We start from the raw sequence: 22,912 nt of genomic DNA, 5'->3' as shown, positions 1-22,912 counted from the left end.
CTTAAAGCTATTTACTAAAACATCATATAAAGTATGCAACATGTAAGTATATAGCTCCATAAATAAAAATTACAGACACCTCTGTAATTGTAACACCCACATAGACAAGACTCTGGGAAGGGCCACACCTGCCATTTTCTCATGACCCCGTCCTAAAGTCAACCACTTGCTAGATTTACTTTTTTGAGGTGGAGCCTCCCGCTCTGTCACCCAGGCTGGAGTGCAGTGGTGTGATCTCGGCTCATTGCAACCTCTGCCTTCCGGGTTCAGATAATTATCTTTCCTCAGCTTCCTGAGGAGGTGAGACTACAGGCATGCACCACCACACCCAGCTAAAGTTTTGTATTATTTTTTTTCTTTTTTAAGACGGGGTTTCACCATGTTGGTCAGGCTGGTCTTGAACTCCCGACCTCAGGTGATCTGCCTGCCTTGGCCTCCAAAGTTCTTGGATTACAGGCATGAGCCACCATGCCAGGCCTAAAGTTTTGTATTTTTGTTAGCTACGGGTTTTTGCCATGTTGACCATGCTGGTCTTGAACTCCTGACCTCAGGTAATTTATACACCTTGACTTCCCAAAGTGCTACAATTACAGAGATGAGCCACCGCTCCCAGCCTAGATATTCAGTAACATAGATTTCCTTTGCCTATTTTGACCTTCCAATAAAAGAAGTTACCCAATGTACAGTCTTTTGTATCTGGCCAGAAAGGTCTGCTTCAAATGATCTGTACTAATTGTGGGCAAAACTGTATGCAGAAAGGTGTGTTTGTCCTCTTGTTAATAAAATGAATTTATGAGAAGAAAAAAAAATCAACATATCTCATTATTGAAATTGTTAAAAATTATACTATCTCTACTCTGGAATATTGAGTTAATAAAACTGATGTATATAAGTATTTTTCAATGCTTTATAAAAGTATTTTTAACATTAAGTGAACATGGATTGTGACCAAATTTTCTTCAATTCTAAAGATAAGAATTTGCTGGGGACAAAATTAGCAAATAATTGCAGAATATTAATGGTTAAAACTTGGTCTTGGTTGGGACTATAGGTGATTCCTACCCTCCACTACCTAGGAAACTTTTGCCTTTTTAAAGACTTTATTTAAAATGAGTATACATTGCTGTATTTTTAGGAAGGATGGAGAGTATTTTCCTACACAATGTAGCTAAAAGCCCTGACGTGCAATCCTGTAATTTCATTTTCTTTTATAGGCATTTCCCTGGAAGTGGCAGCTGTGACAGTAAAGGAAGAATCAGAAGACCCTGATTATGATTTATATCACATTTAAGGTAATAAGGGTTAGTGTAATTTTTCATTCTAAAAAATATCTGTGGTTAAAGTTTATCAGTTGCTTTAATTTCTTAAGTAGTATCTTATCAATTAGTTCTTGATTGACATCTATATTTGTAAATAAGTCACTGGGATAAAACATTTAAAAATGTGTATATATGGTCAACTCACACAATTCAGGGGATATGTAAAATAGTCATTTTTGTTTGTAAAAGCATAAGCAGAAGTTATGGCACAATTTAGAATTCAATTCCAGTTTCTAGTGTTGCAAAATAAAATAAACCTATTAGTTAAGTGCAGATATAGTTTATCAATGTATAATTATAGTAAACATTTAAAGTATAAAATCCAGTTAGTTTTGACGTGTACATAGCTATATGATTTCTAAATATTTTCTTCCATTCTGTAGATTGTCTATTCTCTTTCTTCTTTCTTCCTTTTTAGAGATAGAGTCTTGCTTTGTTACTGAGGCCAGAATGCAGTGGTGCAATCATAGCTTACACTCAAGCTCCTGAGCTCAAGCAATCTTCCCATCTCAGTCTCCTGAGTAGCTCGACCTATAGGTGCACACTATTATGCACAGCTTAACTTTTTTTTTTTTTTTTTTTTTGGTGGAGACAGGTGCCTCATTGGGTTGCCCAGGCTGGTCTCCCTCCTATCATGCTAGGATTACAGGCATGAGCTACCACGCCCATCCTCACTTTCTTAAAATATCCTTTGATATGCAAAAGTTTTCACATTTTTATTGAGTTCAGTTTATCTATTTTTTCTTTTGTTGCTTATGCTCTGGGTGTCATATCTACGAATCCATTGCCAAATCCAAGGTCTTCAAGGTTTACCCCTCTGTTTTTCTTTAAGGGTTTTACAGTTTTGCTCTCACATTTGAGCTGTTGTTCTATTTATAGGTTTTTTTTGTATATGGTTTGAGATAGGAGTCCAACTCCATTCTTTTGCATGTGGAAATCCAGCTGTCCTAGCACCATTGCATCATTTATTGAAAAAACTATTTTTTTCCCTATTGAATGGACTTGGCACCCTTGTCAAAAATAAATTGGCCATAAATGTGTGGATTTTTTTTCTGGAATCCTTATTCCAGTGGTCCATATATTTATCTTTATGTAATACCATACTCTTTTGATTTCTGTAGCTTTGAAATTGGGAAGTATAAGTCCTCTTTGTTCTTTTTCAAGTTAGTTTTGAGTATTCTGGGTCTCTTACAATGCCATATAAATTTGAGGATTGGCCTTTCCATTATTGCAAAAATAAAGTTTAAATTTTGATGGGGATGTGCTGAATTTTAGATCACTTTGGATGACATTGCTGTTTCAACAATGCCTCATATTTTAACATCAGATCTGTGTTATAATCTCAGTTCTCCTACTTTAGGTGCAGAATATTAACTTGAACAGATTCCTTTACCTCTCTGAACTTGTCCACTAATATGGAAAATACAGATAATAGGATCTACCTTGGAGGGTTATTGTGAGGATTAAGGAGATAATGTATGCAAAGTGCATGTTACTATTAGTTGTATTAATAATCTGCTTTCTAATGTGAAAATCTTTTTTTGTTAAATAACTCTGGCAGATGATCCTTGACCCTTATTGTAGAAAAGCACCCATTGTATAGTGAAAAAATTGACTGCCCTTTACTAGCCGTAAGACTTGGAGAAAGATACTTGACCATTGTGAGCTCCTATCTCAGAGACCTTCATGAAGCTCAGAAAGATAATGGCTAAAATGTAGCCAGCACAGTAATTGATGAGTAATATATACCATTCCATTTCTCTTTGGTTTTTAGAAAGGCTTGATTTAAAATGTGTCTCCTTGTAAATTCTACCTATTCAGTGTTTTTGGAGCAGTAGAACAAGTCCAGTCTCACCTCAATGACAGGTCACCAATTTTTTGGAGATGTTGGTCTTGTCACCTATTTTGAGCTGGTAATGTATGCACAAGGGAAGCATTACAACAGAACCAAGGGGAAACATGAAGAGGAAGTTACTTTTGTATTCTTCTAGAGACAGATTATGAATCTACAAGCCTCTATGCATATGAGTGTGTCCCTCTTCAATGCAAAAGTAGCACGCCCCAGGACATAACATCTATGTTTTATACAATCAGTTATGTATCCTGAAGATTGTACCAGATCTGTGTGTCTAGAACTGCCTCTTTCTTCACAGGTAGGAGAGTGTTTCATAATAAAGATGCACTGGTGATGGATGGATCCAGCTCCCTATTGAGTCCACCAAATGTTTGAAGACAGTTTTCATACTGTCTTCTTTCTTTCAGTCTAAAGTGACCCCAGTTCCTTTAGTCCAAGGGTCAGCAGATTAAAGGACCAGATGCTAAATATTTAGGCTTCAAAGGCTAAGAGACAAAACCATAAATAGCATAAATGTCTGACAAAGAAAACAAATTTTCATACAATTTTAATGAATAAAAATCTAAATATGATATTTAAGTACAACTTTTTGTAATAGAGCTCTATTAAGGAGAAGAATGGGATTGTTTGCAGGAGTAGGGGGTTGGGGTAGGGTGATCTGCAAGAGGACCTTGTTCTAGAAATTTAGGATTAATGACAAATATTAAAACAAAGATGCTCCTATCACATCTATCACTGAGGACTTTCTAAGAGCTTTAGAAGTAGGCCGGGCACGGTGGCTCACGCCTATAATCCCAGCACTTTGGGAGGCCGAGGTGGGTGGATCACGAGGTTAAGAGATCGAGACCATCCTGGTCAACATGGTGAAACCCTGTCTCTACTAAAAATACAAAAATTAGCTGGGCATGGTGGCACACGCCTGTAGTCCCAGCTACTACTCGGGAGGCTGAGGCAGGAGAATTGCTTGAACCCAGGAGGCGGAGGTTGCGGTGAGCCGAGATCGCGCCATTGCACTCCAGCCTGGGTAACAAGAGCGAAACTCCATCTAAAAAAAAAAAAAAAAAAAAAAAAAGAGCTTTAGAAGCTCTCTGCCAGGACCGGGGCAGAGACCAAATGTGACTCTGCTATTTTATATTTATGTTTTTGAGACAGAGTCTCACTATATCACCCATGCTGCTGGAGTGCAGTGATGTGATCATAGCTCACTACAGCCTCAACCTCCTGGGCTCAAGCAATCCTTCCGCCTTAGCCTCCTGAGTAGCCAGGACTATAGGTACATGCCACTCACACCCAGCTAATTTTTGTAATTTTTATGAAGATTCAATCTTGTTATGTTGCCTAGACTGGTCTCAAACTCCTGGGTTAAAGCAATTCTCTCATCTCCTCCTCTCATGTAGCTGGGACTACAGGTGCACACTACTATGACTGGCTTATATTTATTATTATTTTTTTTGTCAAAGTAGAGTCTCACTATGTTGCCCAGGCTGGTCTTGAACCCCAGGCCTCAAACATCCCTCCCACCTTGGGGTCCTAGAGTGTTGGAATTATAGGTGTGAGCTACCATGCCCAGAAATTACAAGGGTCTTTATAAGCGTAAGAAGGAGGTAGAAGAGTCAGAATTGGAGAAGTGATGGTGGAAACAGAGGTGAGAGAGGGATATTTGAAGATGCTGAATTTCTACATTGGAAGAGGGAGTTAGGAGCCATGAGCCAAGGAATGAGCAGGGCATGAAGCTAGAAAAGGCAATGGAACACATTCTCTCTCGGCCCTCCAGAAGGAAAGCAGCCCTGCTGACACCTTGACTTTAGCCCTGATACACCTATTTTGGACCTCTGAGCTTTGGAACTGTCAGGTAGTAGACTTGTGGTGTTTTAAGCCACTCAATGTAGGGTAGTTTGTAAAAGGAGCAAGAAGAAATGAACACAAAGCCAGGAGCAGTGGCTCATGTCTGCAATCCCAGCATTTTAGGAGGCTAAGGTGGAAAGTCAGTTGAGCCCAGGAGTTCAAGTCCAGTCTGTACAACATAGTGAGACCCTGTCTACAAAAAATAAATGAAGCCAGTCATAGTAGCATACACCTGTAGTTTTAGCTACTAAGGAGACTGAGGTGGGAGGACTGCTTGAGCATATGAGTTCGAAGTTGCAGTGAGCTGTGACAGTGCCATTGAACTCTAACCTCGGTGATGGAAGTCTTGTCTCAAAAAAAGTAAGAGAAAAGAAAAAAGAGTGAGAATGTTGGAAATGAGGACAGATAGCAATGTTAAATAGATTGTCAGTGTTGTCCTCATATGTGAAAATTGAGCAAAGGCTTGAAGGAGGGAAAGAACCTGGCCAATTTGCTTAGGGAAGAGCAATGCAGGCAGAAGCAAGAGAACCAAGGCACTAGGAGGGAACTCCTTGTGTGTCTGAGGCTCAGGATGGAGGCCAGTGGAGCAGAGAGAGAGGGAGAGAAGTATGGAAGAATGCCAGGGAGTTGCGGGGCCAGAAGCAGTACACATTTTGCAAACCCTGGGAGGTTATTGCTGAGGCTTTGACTTTTACTCTGACTGAGATGGTAACTGCAGGAAGGTTCTGAGCAGAGGTGACATGATCTGTCTTGTATTTAAAAGCACCCTCTGTCTGCTTAGTTGAGAAGAACTGTAGGAAGACTTGGGTAAAAGCAGGGAGGCCAAGCTGTCACTACAACCGAGTGGGAGATGATAATGATCCTGACCAGAGTCACGGCGGTGGTGAGAGATGGTCAGAGCCTGGATAGGTGTTGAAGACTGTCAGCAGGAGCTCCTGACAGACTGGATGTGGGACATGAGAGAAGGGAGGGATCAAGGTTGAGTTTGATTCAAATTGAATTTTAATTATAAAAAAAACACTACTGTCTTCCCCAGTCCTACCAAGTAAAGGATGCTAGATTATACAATCTCAGGCCAGGCCAGGTGCAGTGTCTCACATCTCTAGTTCCAACAATTTTTGAAAGGCAGAGATGAGAGCATCTTTTAAGGCCAGGAGTTTTAGAGCAGCCTGGGCAACATAGCAAGACCTCTTCTCTACAAAAATAAAAGAAATTTAATAATAAATATAGCCAGGTGTGGTGATGTGTGCCTGTGGTCCCAGTTACCCAGGAGGCTGAGATGGGCAGATCTCTTGAGGTTAGAAGTTTGAGGCCAGCTTGGGCAACATTGCAAGACTACTCCCTACTAAAATTAAAAAAAAAAATAGCCTGGCGTGGTGGCACTTGCCTGTATTCCCACGTGTTGGGGAGGATGAGGCAGGAGGATTTCTTGAGGCCAGTTGGTCAAGGCTGCAGTGAGCTATGATTATACTACTGCACTCCAGCCTGGGTGACAGAGCAAAACCCTGTCTCAAAATACAAATACAAATAAAATCTCAAGTTGGACTAGTCCTGTCTGGGCTATGCAGGCCTTGCAACCACATAGCTGCATGATTGGGTTGTGTTGCTGTGGATGAGGAGACCCCTGCCCAATTGTTCTTGGCTATATAATGTTTATTTTTAAATATAGTAATCAAATATATTTCATCATACTTGATTATCTCAGATATGTGTGGGTTTGGAATTCTCCTTGTAACAGCTTGTAACATCTTATTGGTTCCATCATTCCATAATTTTTTTATCTGATCTTTTTTTAAAATTGAGACAGAGTCTCACTTTGTCACTCAGGCTGGAGTGAAGTGGCGCCATCTTGACTCACTGCAACCTCTGCCTTCCAGGTTCAAGCAATTCTCTCATGTCATTTTCCCGAGTAGCTGGGATTACAGGCATGTGCTACCACACCTGGCTAATTCTGTATATTTTTGGTAGAGATAGGGTTTTACCATGTTGGCCAGGCTAGTCTCAAACTCCTGACTCAAGTGATCCGCCCCCTTGGCCTCCCAAAGTGCTGGGATTACAGGCATAAGCCATTGTGATTGGCCTATATTTGATCAATTTTTAATAAAATCAGAATTGATATTAGACTACTTAAGCTGTTTTGATTAATATAAAATGAAATTTTGTTGTTTGCATTTTATCTTGCACTTCATCCAAGATTGATATCATATTGGCTACATCAAATCAATACTTGAACAAATGCAAAATCAGAGTTTCTTTATTATGATACACTATGCTGTTTTTGAAGAAAATACCATTTCTTTTTTGTAGTCTTTATAACAAATAGCTGCTATCATTGCAGACTTACTACGTAGGCACTTACACATTTTTCACTAGAAGATATATAAAGGAAGACCATGGCGATTTGTAATGAATTTAGCATTCATTGTTTGACTGCATGACTGTCCCAAAGCTGTTAACTTTACTAATGAATTTTCAGAAGCCACTTAGCTAGCAACTGAGCCTAACTAGCCAATCACCCTCATTATTCAGTGTTCTTTTATTCTTTTCTATTCCTCCTCAAACTTATTTACACTCATAATGTGATAAAAACTTGCATTTTTTTCTTTCCTTTTTAATTTTTTTTTTTTTTTGAGATGGAGTTTTGCTCTTGTTGCCTAGACTGGAGTTCAATGGCATGATCTTGGCTCACTGCCACCTCCGCCTCCTGGGTTCAAGCTGTTCTCCTACCTCAGCCTCCTAAGTATCTGGGATTATAGGCCTCTGCCACCACACCTGGCTAATTTTTGTAATTTTTAATAAAGACAGGGTTTCACCACGTTGGCCAGGCTGGTCTTGAACTCCTGACCTCAGGTGATTCACCCACCTTGGCCTCCCAAAGTGCTGGGATTATAGGTGTGAACCACCATGCCCAGCCCTTCTTTCTTTTTTTGAGACACAGTCTTGGTTTGTTGCTCAGGCTGCAGTACATTGACATAAGCACAGCTCACTGCAGCCTCAAACTCCTAGGCTCAAGCAATCCTCCCAGCTCAGTCTCCCAAGTAACTGGAACAACAGATATATGCCATCATGCCCAGCCAAATGTTTTATTTTTTATTGTAGAGATGGGATCTTGCTGGGTTACTCAGGCTGGTCTCAAACTTCTGACCTCAAGTGATTCCCCTGCCTCACTCTCTAAAAGTGCTGGAATTACAGGCAGGCATGACTACCTGTGCCCAGCCCCTTATTATTATTATTTTTTAATAATAGCTTTATTAAAATATAATTCACATACTATTCAGTTTATTTGCTGAAATTGTCAATTCAGAAGGTTTTATTCACAGAATAAATTCACAGAGCTGTGTGCCAATTACCACAGTCACTTTTAGAAAATTTCTTATCCTACAGAGAAATCTGCACCCCTTAGTACTACCTCCTCCTTTTCTCACCTGGCTTTGTTTCCAGCCTTAGGGAATCATTGATTTATTTTTTGTCACTGTAGATTTGCCTAACCTGGACAAATAGAATTGTACAACATATGAAATTTTGTGGCTGGCATTTTTTCCCTCTTCAAAGTTTTTTATGTTGTAGCATGTATTTCATTCCTTCTGTGGCTGAATAATATTCCATGGCAGAGACACACTGCATTTTGTTTATCCATTCATCAGTTGGTGGGCATTTAGGTTGTTTTCATGTATTGGCCAGTGAATAAGGCTGCTATGAAGATTCCTATACAAGTTTTTGTGTGGACATACTTTTTTTTCCATGAGATATATGCCTAGGAGTTAAATTGTTGCATTATGTGATGACAGTACATTTAGTCTTTGGAGAAACTGCCAGACTGTTTTTTAAAGTGATTATACCAGTTGTGTGCAATGGCTCACACCTGTAATCCCAGCTACTCAGGAGGCTCAGAGGAGGATGGCTTGAGCCCATGAGTTCAAGACCAGCCTGGGAAAGATAGCGAGACCCTGTCTTGATTTAAAAAAAAAAAAAATCCAATTAAAATGACAGGGAATTCTCTAAGTAGTTGCACTATTTTATGTTCCCACCAGTAACGAAAGTGGGTTTTAATTTCTCTGTATCTTCTCTTACATTATTTTTTCTAGACCGGGACTTGCTCTCTCTGTCTCTCAGGCTGGAGTGCGGCGATGCCATCCCAGTTCACTGCAGCCTTGACCTCCCAGGCACAAGTGATCCTCTCATCTCAGCCTCACAAGTAGCTTGGAAATACAGGTACATGTCACCATGCCTGGTTAATTTTTATAATTTTTGTAGTAATGTGATTTTACCATGTTGCCCAGGGTGGTCTCATACTCCTGTCCACAAGCGCTCTGGCCACCTCAGCCTCCCAAGGTTCTGGAATTACAAGCTGAGTCATCATGCCTGGCCTTGACCAACATTTGTTATTATCTATTTTTTTTTCTTTTATAAGTTAAAGCAATATAAGAACAAGTGTCTTCAATGATAGTAAACAAAAAAGAATACTTTGAGAGGGAGAATATTCTAAATAAAAGAGTATTTTGAGAGTGACTATATTCTAAATTAAGGAGTAATTTGAGAGTGAATATATTCTAAATAAAAGGGTACTTTGAGACTGAGTATATTTTTTATCAAAGAGTACTTTGAGAGTGAGTATATTCTAAATAAAAGAGTATATTGAGAGTGAGTATATTCTAAATAAAAGAGTACTTTGAGAGTGAGTATATTTTTTATAAAAGAGTACTTTGAAAGTGAGGTTATTGTAAATAAAAGAGTATTTTGAGAGTGAGTATATTCTGAATAAAAGAGTACTTTGAGCGTGAGTATATTTTTTATAAAAGAGTACTTTGAGAGAGTATATTTTATATAAAAAAGTACATTGAGAGTGAGTATATTCTAAATGAAAGAGTACTTTGAGATTGAGTATATTCTAAATAAAAGAGTACTTTGAGAGTGAGTATATTCTGAATAAAAGTGTAGTTTTAGAGTGAGTATATTCTAAATAAGAGTACTTTCAAAGTGAGTATATTTTTTATAAAAGAGTACTTTGAGAGTGAGTATATTTTTTATAAAAGAGTATTTTAATAGTGAGTATACTCTAAATAAAAGAGTACTATGAGTGTGAGTTTGTTATTAATAAAAGAGTATTTTGAGAGTCAGTATATTTTTTATAAAAGGGTACTTTGAGAGTGAGTATATTCAAAATAAAGAGTACTTTGAGAGTGAGTATATTCTAAATAAAAGAGTACTTTGAGAGTGAGTATATTCTAAATAAAAGAGTATTTTGAGAGTGAGTATATTCTATATAAATGAGTAGTTTGAGAGTGAGAATATTCTAATTAAAAGTGTACTTTGAGAGTGAGTATATTTTTTAGGAAAGAGTACTTTGTGAGTGAGTATATTCTAAATACATGAGTACTTTGAGAGTTAGTATATTCTAAATAAAAGACTATATTGAGAGTAAGTATATTCTAAATAAAAGAGTACTTAGAGGGTGAGTATATTTTTTCTAAAAAAGTACTTTGAGAGTAAGTATATTCTTAATAAAGGAATATTTTGAGAGTGAGTATATTCTAAATAAAAGAGTATTTTTTGAGTGAGTATATTCAAAATGAAAGGGGAGTTTGAGAGTGAGAATATTCTAAATAAAAGGGTACTTTGAGAGTGAGTATATTTTTTATGAAAGAGTGCTTTGAGAGTGAGTATATTCTAAATATAAGAGTACTTTGAGAGTGAGTATACTCTAAATAAAACAGTAATTTGAGAATGAGTATATTCTAAATAAAAGAGTAGCTTGAGAGTGAGTATATTCTAAATAAAAGAGTTATTAGAGGGTGAATATATTTTTTCTAAAAAAGTACTTTGAGAGTAAGTATATTCTTAATAAAGGAGTATTTTTAGAGTGAGTATATTCTAAATAAAAGAGTATTTTTCAAGTGAGTATATTCTAAATAAAATGGTAGTTTGAGAGTGAGAATATTCTAAATAGAAGGGTAATTTGAGAGTGAGTATATTTTTTATGAAAGAGTGCTTTGCGAGTGAGTATATTCTAAATATAAGAGTACATTGAGAGTGAGTATATTCTAAATAAAACAGAAATTTGAGAATGAGTATATTCTAAATAAAAGAGTAGTTTGAGACTGAGCATATTCTAAGTACAAGAGTCGTTTGAGAGTGAGTATATTCTAAATAAAAGTGTACTTTGAGAGTGAGTATATTTTTTATAAAAGTTATTTGAGAGTAAGTATACTCTAAATAAAAGAGTAATTTCAGAGTGACTGTATTCTAAATAAAAGAGTACTTTGAAAGTGAGTATATTCTAAATAAGAGTACTTTGAGAGTGAGTATATTTTTTATAAAAGATTACATTGATAGTGAGTATATTTTTTATAAAAGAGCATTTTGAGAGTGAGTATATTCTAAATAAAAGAGTACTTTGAGAGTGAGTATATTTTATATAAAAGAATAATTTCAGCGTGAGTATATTCTACATAAGACAGTACGTTGAGAGTGAGTATATATTTTTTTAAAAGAGTACTTTGAGAGTGAGTATATACTATATAAGAGTATTTTGAGAGTGAGTGTATTCTAAATTAAGGAGTACTTTGAGAGTGAGTATATTCTACTAAAAGGGTATTTTGAGAGTGAGTATATTTTTTATAAAAGTACTTTCAGACTGAGTATATTCTAAATAAAAGTATATTGAGAGTGAGTATATGCTAAATAAAAGAGTACTTTGAGAGTGAGTATATTCTGAATAAAAGAGTACTTTGAGCATGAGGATATGATTTATAAAAGAGTACTTTGAGAGAGTATATTTTATATAAAAGAGTACATTGAGAGTGAGTATATTCTAAATGAAAGAGTAGTTGGAGAGTGAGAATATTCTGAATAAAAGAGTACTTTTAGAGTGAGTATATTCTAAATAACAGTACTTACAGAGTGAGTATATTTTTTATAAAAGAGTACTTTGAGAGTGAGTATATTTTTTATAAAAGAGAACTTTAATAGTGAGTACACTCTAAATAAAAGAGTACTATGAGTGTGAGTTTGTTATTAATAAAAGAATATTTTGAGAGTCAGTATATTTTTTATAAAAGGGTACTTTGAGAGTGAGTATATCCAAATAAAGAGTATTTTGAGAGTGAGTATATTTTTAAAAAAGAGTACTTTGAGAGTGAGTATATTCTAAATAAAAGAGTATTTTGAGAGTGAGTATATTTTATATAAATGAGTAGTTTCAGAGTGAGAATATTCTAATTAAAAGCATATTTTGAGAGTGAGTATATTTTTTAGGAAAGAGTACTTTGTGAGTGAGTATATTCTAAATAAATGAGTACTTTGAGAGTTAGTATATTCTAAATAAAAGACTATATTGAGAGTGAGTGTATTCTAAATAAAAGAGTACTTAGAGGGTGAGTACATTTTTTCTAAAAAAGTATTTTGAGAATAAGTATATTCTTAATAAAGGAGTACTTTGAGAGTGAGTATATTCTAAATAAAAGGGTAGTTTGAGAGTGAGAATATTCTAAATAAAAGGGTACTTTGAGAGTGAGTATATTCTAAATATGAGTACTTTGAGAGTGAGTATATTCTAAAAAAAACAGTAATTTGAGAATGAGTATATTCTAAATAAAAGAGTAGTTTGAGAGTGAGTATATTCTAAATAAAAGAGTATTTTCAGAGTGAGTATATTCTAAATAAAAGAGTAGTTTGAGAGTGAGTATATTCTAAATAAAACAGTAGTTGGAGAATGAGTATATTCTAAATAAAAGAGTAGTTTGACAGTGAGTATATTTTTTATGAGAGTATTTTGAGAGTGAGTATATTCTAAATAAAAGAGTATTTTTAGAGTGAGTATATTTTGTATAAAAGAGTAGTATGAGCATGAGTATATTAAAAATAAAAGAATAATTTGAGAGTGAGAATATTTTTTATAAAACAGTACTTTGAGATTGAGTATATACTAAATAAAAGAGTACTTTTAGAATGAGTATATTTTTTATAAATGAGTATTTTGAGAGTAAGTATATTCTAAATAAAAGAGTATTTTGAGAGTGAGTATATTCTAATTAAAAGAGTATTTTCAGAGTGAGTATATTCAAAATAAAAGAGCAATTTAAGAGTGAATATATTTTTAATAAGAGTGTTTTGAGACTGAGTATATTTTTTATAAAAGAGTAGTTTGAGAGTGAGTATATTCGAAATAAAAGAGTATTTTTAGAGTGAGTATGTTTTTTATAAAAAAGTGCGATGAGAGTGAGTATATTTTTTATAAAAGAGTACTTTGAGAGTGAGTATATTCTAAATAAAAGAGTACTTTGAGAGTGATTATATTTTTTAATAAAAGAGTACATTGAGAGTGAGTATATTCTAAATAAAAGAGAACTTTGAGAGTGAGTATATTTTATATAATGGAGTACATTGAGAGTGAGTTTATTTTTTATGAAAGAGTACTATGAGAGTGAGTATACTTTTTATAAAAGAGTACTTTGAGAGTCAGTATGTTTTTTATAAAACAAAAGTTTGAGACTGAGAATATTTTTTTAAAAAAGAGTACTTTTAGAGTGAGTATATTCTGAATAAAAGAGAATTTGAGAGTGAGTATATTTTTTATAAAAGAGTGCTTTGAGAGTGTTTATATTCTAAATAAAAGAGTACTTTGAGAGTGAGTGTATTATTTAAAAAAGAGTATATTGAGAGTGAGTATATTGTAAATAAAAGAGTACTTTGAAAGTGAGTATATTTTTTATAAAAGAGTAGTATGAGAGTGAGTATATTCTAAATAAAAGATTACTTTGAGAGTGAGGATATTTTTTATAAAAGAATACTTTGAGATTGAGTATAAACTAAATAAAAGAGTACTTTGAGAGTGATTATATTCTAAAAAAAGGAGTACATTGAAAGTGAATGTATTCTGAATAAAAGAGTACTTTGAGAGTGAGTACATTCTAAATAAAGAGTACTTTCAGAGTAAGTATTTTTTAAAAAACAGTACAATGAGAGTGAGTATATTTTTTATAAAAGAGTATTTTGAAAGTCAATATATTCTAAATAAAAGTGTATTTTGAGAGTGAGTATGTTTTTTATAAAACAATATTTTGAGAGTGTGTATATTCTAAATAAAAGAATATTTTGAGAGTAAGTATATTCTAAATTAAAGAGTACTTTGAGAGTGAGTATATTTTTTATAAAAGAGTATGTTGAGATTGAGTATAAACTAAATAAAAGACTAATTTGAGAGTGAGAATATTTTTTATAAAAGAGTACTTTGACAGAAAGTATATTCTAAATTCAAGAGTACATTTTGAGTGAGTATATTGTAAATAAAAGAGAACTTTTAGAGTGAGTATATTCTAAATTATAGAGTAATTTTGGAGTGAGTATATTTTTTATAACAAAGTATTTCACAGGGATTTTATTCTAAATAAAAGAGTACTTTGAGAGTGAGTATATTTTTTATAAAAGGGTATTTGAGAGTGAGTACATTTTTTATAAAACAGTATTTTGAGAGTGAGTATATTGTAAATGAAAGAGTACTTTGAGAGTGAGTATATTCTAAATAAAAGAGTGATTTGATAGTGAGTATATTCTAAATAAAAGAGTATTTTGCGAGTGAGTATATTCTAAACAAAAGAGTACTTTGAGAGTAAGTATTTTCTAAATAAAAGAGTATTTTGAGAGTGAGTATATTCTAAATAAAAGAGTACATTGAGAGTGACCATATTTTAAATAAAAGAGTATTTTGAGACTGAGTATAATATAAATAAAAGAGTACTTTGAGAGTAAGTATATTCTAAATAAAAGAGTAGTTTGAGAGAGAGTATATTTTTAATAAAAGAGTATTTTGAGAGTGAGTATACTCTAAATAAAAGAGTACTTTGAGAGTACGCATATTCTAAATAAAAGAATTTTTGAGAGTGAGTATATATTTTATAAGTGTACTGTGAGATTGAGTATATTTTTTAAAATAGTGTACTTTGAGAGTGAGTATATTTTTTTATAAAATTGTACTTTGAGATTGAGTATATTTTTTTAAAGTATACTTTGAGAGTGAGTATATTTTTTATAAAAGAGTACGTTGAGAATGAGTATATTCTAAATAAAAGAGTAGTATGAGAGTGATTATATTTTTAATAAAACAGTACATTGAGATTGAGTATATTCTAAATAAAAGATTACTTGGAGAGTGAGTATATTTTTTTAAAAAGAGTACATTGAGAGTGAGTATATTCTAAGTAAAAGAATACTTTGAGAGTGAGTATTTTTTTTATAAAAGAGTGCTTTGAGAGTGAGTATATTTTTTATAAAAGAGTACTTTGAGAGTGTCTATATTATAAATAGAAGAGTACTTTGAGAGTAATTATATTTTTAATAAAATAGTACATCGAGAGTGAGTATATTCTAAATAAAAAAGTACTTTGAGAGTGAGTATGTTTTATATAAAAGAGTACATTGAGAGTGAATATATTTTTTATAAAAGAGGATTTTGAGAGTGAGTATATTCTAAATAAAAGTGTACTTTGAGAGTGAGTATATTTTTGATAAAAGAGTATTTTGAGACTCAAGATATTTTTTATAGAAGAGTGTTTTGGGATTGAGTATATATTTTTTTTAAAGTACTTTGAGAGTGAGTTATTTTTTATAAAAGAGTACTTTGAAAGTAAGTATATTTTTTATAAAAGAGTACTTTGAGAGTGAGTATATTCTAAATAAGAGTACTTCGAGAGTGATTATGTTTTCTTTAAAAGAGTACATTGACAGTGAGTATATTCTATATAAAGGATTACTTTGAGAGTGAGTATATTTTTTATAAAAGAGTAACTTGTGATTGAGTATATTATAAATAAAAGAGTACATTGAGATTGAGTATATGTTTTATAAAAGAGTACCTTGAAAGTAAGTATATTTTTTATATGAGACTACATTGAGAGTGAGTATCTTCAAAATAAAAGAGTACTTTGAGAGTGAGTATATTTTTTATGAAAGAGTAAATTGAGAGTGAGTATATTCTAAATAAAACAGTACTTTGAGAGTGAGTATATTCTAAATAAAAGAATATTTGAGAGTATATATATTATAAAAGTACTGTGATATTGAGTATATTTTCTAAAAAAGTGTACTTTGAGATTGAGTATATTTTTTATAAAAGAGTACTTTGAGATTGAATATATATATATATATTTTTTTCTTTTCGTTTTTTTTTTAATTGCATTTTGGGTTTTGGGGTACATGTGAAAAACATGCAAGGTTGTTGCATAGGTGCATACGTGGCAGTGCGATTTGCTGCCTTCCTCCCCTTCACCTATATCTGGCATTTCTCCCCATGCTATCTCTCCCCAACTCCCCCCCCGCTGTAGCCCCCACTCCCCCCAACAGACCCCAGTGTATAGTGCTCCCCTCCCTGTGTCCATGTGTACCCATTGTTCAATACTCATCTATAAGTGAGAACATGCGATGTTTGATTTTGTGTTCTTGTGTCAGTTTGCTGAGAACGATGGTTTCCAGGTTCATCCATGTCCCTACAAAGGACGCAAACTCATCGTTTTTGATGGCTGCATAATATTCCATGGTGTATATGTGCCACATTTTTCCTGTCCAGTCTATCATTGATGGGCATTTGGGTTGGTTCCAGGTCTTTGCTATTGTAAACTGTGCTGCAATGAACATTCGTGTGCATGTGTCCTTATAGTAGAATGATTTATAATCCTTTGGATATATACCCAGTGATGGGATTGCTGGGTCAAATGGAATTTCTATTTCTAGGTCCTTGAGGAATCGCCACACTGTCTTCCACAATGGTTGAACTAATTTACACTCCCACCAACAGTGTAAAAGTGTTCCTATTTCTCCACAACCTCTCCAGCATCTGTTGTCTCCAGATTTTTTAATGATCGCCATTCTAACTGGCGTGAGATGGAATCTCAATGTAGTTTTGATTTGCATTTCTCTAATGACCAGTGATGATGAGCATTTTTTCATATGCTTGTTGGCCTCATGTATGTCTTCTTTTGTAAAGTATCTGTTCATGTCCTTCGCCCATTTTTGAATGGGCTTGTTTGTTTTTTTCTTGTAAATCTGTTTTAGTTCTTTGTAAATTCTGGATATCAGCCCTTTGTCAGATGGGTAGGCTGCAAAAATTTTTTCCCATTCTGTTGGTTGCTGATTCACTCTATTGACTGTTTCTTTCACCGTGCAGAAACTGTGGAGTTTGATTAGGTCCCATTTGTCTATTTTGGCTTTTGTTGCCAATGCTTTTGGTGTTTTGGTCATAAAGTCCTTGCCTACGCCTATGTCTTGAATAGTTTTGCCTAGGTTTCCTTCTAGGGTTTTTATGGTGTTAGGTCTTATGTTTAAGTCTTTAATCCATCTGGAGTTAATTTTAGTGTAAGGTGTCAGGAAGGGGTCAAGTCTCTGCTTTCTGCATATGGCTAGCCAGTTTTCCCAACACCACTTATTGAACAGGGAATCCTTTCCCCATTGCTTGTTTTTATCAGGTTTGTCAAAGATCGGATGGTTGTAGTTATGTTGTGTTGCCTCCAACACCTCTGTTCTGTTCCATTGGTCTATATCTCTGTTTTGGTACCAGTACCATGCTGTTTTGATTTCTGTAGCCTTGTAGTATAGTTTGATGTCCGGTAGTGTGATGCCTCCCGCTTTGTTCTTTTTGCTTAGAATTGACTTGGCTATGCAGGCTCTCTTTTGGTTCCATATGAAGTTTAAGGTGGTTTTTTCCAGTTCTGTGAAGAAGGTCATTGGTAGCTTGATGGGGATAGTGTTGAATCTGTAAATTACTTTGGGCAGTATGGCCATTTTCACGATATTAATTCTTCCTAACCATGAACATGGAATGTTTCTCCATCTGTTTGTTTTTTTTTTATTAAAATATAGTTTGAGAGTTAGTATATTTTCTATAAAAGAGTATTTTGAGAATGAGTATATTCTAAATAAATGAGTAGTATGAGAGTGATTATATTTTTAATAAAACAGTACATTCAGAGTGAGTATATTCTAAATAAAAGAGTACATTGAGATTGAGTATATGTTTTATAAAAGAGTACATTGAAAGGAAGTATTTTTTTTATAAAAGAGTACATCGAGAGTATCTTCAAAATAAAAGAGTATTTTGTGATTGAGTATATTTTTTATAATAGAGCACCTTGAGATTGAGTACATTCTTATTAAAGAGTACATTGAGAGTGAGTATATTTTTTATAAAAGAGTACTTTGAGAGTGAGTACATATATTATAAAAGTACTGTGAGATTGAATATATTTTCTAAAAAAGTGTACTTTGATAATGAGTATATTTTTTATAAAAGAGTACTTTGAGATTGAGTATATTTTTTATTAAAGTATATTTTGAGAGTGAGTATATTTTCTAAAAAGAGTATTTTGAGAATGAGTATATTCTAAATAAAAGAGTAGTATAAGAGTGATTATATTTTTAATAAAACAGTACATTGAGAGTGAGTATATTCCAAATAAAAGAGTACTTTGAGAGTCAGTATATTTTTTATGAAAGAGTACTTTGAGACTGAGTACATTCTATATAAAAGAGTATTTTGAGGGTGAGTATATTCTAAAAAAAAGAGTACTTTGAGAGTGAGTATACTCTAAATAAAAGAGTAGTTTGAAAGTGAAAATATTCTAAAGAAAAGAGTACTTTGAGAGTGAGTATATTTTTTATAAAAGAATATTTTGATTGTGAGTTTATTCTAAATAAAAGAGTAATTTGAGAGTGAGTATATTTTTTATAAATGAGTAGAATGACAGTAAGAATATTCTAAATAAATGATTAATTTGAGACTGAGTATATTATTTACAAAAGAGTACTTTGAGAGTTAGTATATATTTTATAAAAGAGTACTTTGAGAGTCAGTATATTCAAAATAGAATAATTTGAGAGTGATTATATTTTTTATAAAAGAGTAAATTGAGAGTGAGTATATTCTAAATAAAAGAGTACTGTGAGAGTGAGTATATTTTTATAAAAGAGTACTTTGAGAGTGAGTATATTCTAAATGAAAAAGTACTTTGAGAGTGAATATATTTTTAATAAAAGTGTACTTTGACAGTGAGTATATTTTTTATACAACAGTACTTTGAGAGTGAGTATATTCTAAATAAAAGAGTACTTTGAGAGTGATTATATTTTTTATAAAAGTGTACATTGAGAGTGAGTATATTTTAAATAAAAGAGTATTTTGATAGTGTATTTTTTATAAAAGAGTATTGTGACGATGAATATATTCTAAACAAAAGAGTACATTGAGAGTGAGTATGTTTTTTCTAAAATAGTACTTTGAGAGTGAGTATATTTTTTAAAAAAAGTACATTGAGCGTGAGTATATTTTTTATAAAAGAGTACCATGAGATTGAGTATATTTTTTATAATAGCGTACTTTGAGAGTGAGTATGTTTTTAATAAAAGGGTACTTTGAGAGTGCATATATTTTTTATAAAAGAGTATTCTGAGAGTGAGTATATTTTTTATAAAAGGGTACTCTGAGAGTGAGTATATTTTTTTACTAAAGAGTACAGTGAGATTGAGTATATTTTTAATAAAAGAGTACTTTGAGAGAGAGTATATTTTTAAAAAATAAGTACTTTGAGAGTGAGTATATTCTAAATAAGAGTACTTTGAGATTGATTATATTTTTTATAAAAGAGTACATTGAGATTGAGTATATTCTAAATAAAAGAGTACATTGAGAGTGAGTATATTTTTTATAAAGGAGTACTTTCAGAGTGTGTATATTTTTTATAAAAGAGTATTGTGAGAGTGTGTATATTTTTTATAAAAGAGCACTTTTAGATTGAGTATATTTTTTTATAAAAGTGTACTTTGCGAGTGAGTATATTTTTTATAAAAGAGTATTTTGAGTGTGAGTATATTATAAATAAAAGAGTACTTTGAGAGTGATTATATTTTTATTAAAGAGTACATTGAAAGTGAGTATATTCTAAATAAAGAGTACTTTGAGAGTGAGTATGTTTTTTATAAAAGAGTACTTTGAGTGTGAGTATATTCTAAATAAAAGAGTACTTTGAGAGTGAGTATATTGTTTATAAAAGTGTAGTTTGTGAGTGAGCATATTCTAAATAAAAGAGTGCATTGAGAGTGAGTATATTTTTTATGAAAGAGTACTCTGAGACTTAGTATATTTTTTATAAAAGAGTACTTTGAGAGTGAGTATATTCTAAATAAAAGAGTACTTTGAGAGTGTATTTGTTGCTATAGATATTTTAATTGTATAATTACCACTTCCTTTGTCAGGGTGATATTAGGTTTTCAGAAGTTTTTGATAAGAGTTTTATCCCAATGTTGCAAACTGTAACAGAATGAACTGCTACAACACCTTTTCTAAGAAAAAAGTTTTGGTCTAAAAAGACTTTTAGTTTTCCATTGGCTGCAATTTGGCTGCATTGTTTGTTAAACTGTTGAATCTTTGAAATCAGTTTTATAAATATTCATCATTCAGAGAAGGAGCAATTCTTTGGATTTGTCCTAGAAGGATCAAGCTGGCCTGAGATACCAATAAGAGGTGACATTCACCAACAAGCTACGCTTTGACCATCAGCTGCTCCAAACAGGATGAAATCCATGTGGCAGGTTTTAACCAGCAACACCCTCCACAGCCCCAATATCATTCCAGTTCAGCCTTGGGAATGTTGGCTAGATATTTAGCTTGTCCATTGATTTCAGTTCTTCTTAATGATGCAGTGAACATCATCACTATACATACAGTTTTCAACCTATTTTTATATAGGAAAAATAAACTGAAAATAAAGCCTTTTAATATAAAATGCTGCTCAAATTTTCTTTAGAAAAAGAAAAATCTGCTGCAAGGCTGGGTGCAGAGGCTCACACCTGTAATCCTAGCACTTTGGGTGGCCAAGGTTGGAGGATTACTTGAGGCCAGGAGTTTGCCAATCCAGTCAACATAGCGAGGCCTCATCTCTATATTTTTTAATTGAGGAAAGAAAAAAATCTACTACAAAGGTGCTAGAGTTGGCTTGTGCCATTAAACCTCATAATCAGTGAAACTCCATCTCAAAAAAAAAAAACAAACAAAAAAAACACCTCATAATCAAAGCATTCAAACTCAACAAAATGCTTAGCTGGAACACACACTTCAGCTCACTCTGAAATCCTGGCAAAGGGCAACTCACTCCTCCAAAACTGATGAAATCACTTGATCTAATTGGCATGCTGTGAACATCTAAACTCATTTGCTGGCAATTCTTATTGTCATTTAAAGAGAAGTTCATTATTTGGCAGTCCTACTTAGTTACAGAGTATAACTGATGGATGATGTAATTACCAGTCATCTAATCACAAAACATCCTTCTATGAGAGTGTAAACATATTATTTAACTTCCAGAGGTTGGTAATTAACTAAACTAGGAAGTTTTTCTTATCAAAAAGAAAGATTCAAAAAATGATCATCCAAGGCCGGGCATGGTAGCTCACACCTGTGATCCTAGCTACTTGGGAGGCTGAAGCGGGAGGATTGCTTGAGCCCAGGAATTCCAGACCAGCCTGGGCAACATGATGAGATCCTGTCTCTACAAAAGATCAAAAAATTAGCCTGGTGTGGTGGTGCATGGCAGTAAGGAGGTCGTAGTGCCACTGCACTCCAGCCTAGGCAACAAAGACTTTTCTCCTCTCTCTCTGTCTCTCCCCCCACCACACACACACACACACACACACACACACACACACACAGAGGTATTATCATCTGAGCCAGGAATGGTATCCCACACCTGTAGTCTCTGCTACTCAAGAGGCTGAGGCAGGAGAATCACTTGAACCCGGAAGGTGGAGGCTGAAGTAAGGCAAGAACGTACCACTGCACTCCAGCCTGGGCAACAGAGCCAGACCCTGTCCAAAAAAAAAAAAAGTCTCTTTTGAATACCATCAGTGCTCAATAACCCTCCAATCCCCCATAACTCCTTGATGAATTCACATTAAGTTTCTAAATATATAAAATGTAATTTACATTCTTAATTCTGTTATGGGTCATATTTGACTTGTAGAGAAAAAAAGATCCTGTTGCATCTTGAACACGATTTAGAAAAAAATGTTTATACTATTTTTTTTTCTAGAAACATTGTAATTTGAGATAATGCCATATGTGGAACCTGACTCCAAGTCAAGGATTTGTGTGCTAGTTGTTTATTACTGAAGTGCTTTTAGGGGAAACTGACAAGGGCATGAAGAAGTCAGACAAAAAAAAGAGAAGCCTCAAAGTATCATTTAGGCTAAAAAGAAAAAAAAAGAAAGAAAGAAAGAAAGAGAGAAGCCGAGTCAGATTGTGATTTTGGCCAAAGTCCTACATGGAGTTGTTTCTTCCTGACCCCAAAGGAAAACGGTGAAGTGAAGTTATGCCTCTGAGTTTGTACCAACTCACGGCAAGAATACTGTTTTTAACAGAACATTTGAGGTCAGGAGTTAGAGACCAGCCTGGCCAACATGGTGAAACTCCATCTCTATTAAAAATCCAAAAATTAGCCAGGCATGGTGGCAGACACCTGTAATCCCAGCTACTCGGGAGGCTGAGGCAGGAGAATGGCTTGAACCCGGGAGGCGGAGGTTGCAGTGAGCTGAGATCGGGCCACTGCACTCCAGCCTGGGTGACACAGCGAGACACACACACACACAGACACACACACCCCAAACAGACAAAAAGAATACTGTTTTTTATATTCTTTCACCCATCAGTCATGGGCTAGGAGCCACCGGAGGAGAATGTAAACTCCCAGACACTGCTGCAGCAGCAACCAAGTGGCTTCAATAGCTCAAGGGCATTCCTCTCAGGAGAGTCAAAGTAAAGCCAGTAGAAACAGAAGAACACAGAAGCTGCAGAGGGCAACATAGAAACAGTAGAAAGATCCAAAGGGATCTGGCTCAGCATTAACACTGTCTGTCT

At 34.0% G+C, this 22,912-nt stretch overlaps 1 protein-coding gene across 2 annotated transcripts in view; it reads left to right on the top strand.

Annotated features, from left to right (window-relative positions):
- The first annotated feature begins 1,222 nt into the window (after positions 1-1,222).
- The window catches only part of NR1D2 (nuclear receptor subfamily 1 group D member 2), a 73,490-nt gene continuing 51,800 nt past the window's right edge, over positions 1,223-22,912 (top strand). Inside the window, exons 1-2 of one of the 2 annotated variants that reach the window (XM_064378616.1) lie at positions 1,223-1,292; positions 9,105-9,231. The gene's annotated coding sequence lies outside the window, so the exon portion shown is untranslated. The remainder of the gene's footprint in view (positions 1,293-9,104; positions 9,232-22,912) is intronic. The other variant, XM_064378617.1, reaches the window with a different exon arrangement.

This window comes from Aotus nancymaae, unplaced genomic scaffold (genome assembly GCF_030222135.1).
Source record: "Aotus nancymaae isolate 86718 unplaced genomic scaffold, 86718_ANA_hifiasm-v0.15.2.pri h1tg000019l, whole genome shotgun sequence".
NCBI classification, from domain to species: domain Eukaryota; kingdom Metazoa; phylum Chordata; class Mammalia; order Primates; family Aotidae; genus Aotus; species Aotus nancymaae.
The sequence above is the reverse complement of the archived record's forward strand: the minus strand, read 5'-3'. Positions and strand labels throughout refer to the sequence as shown.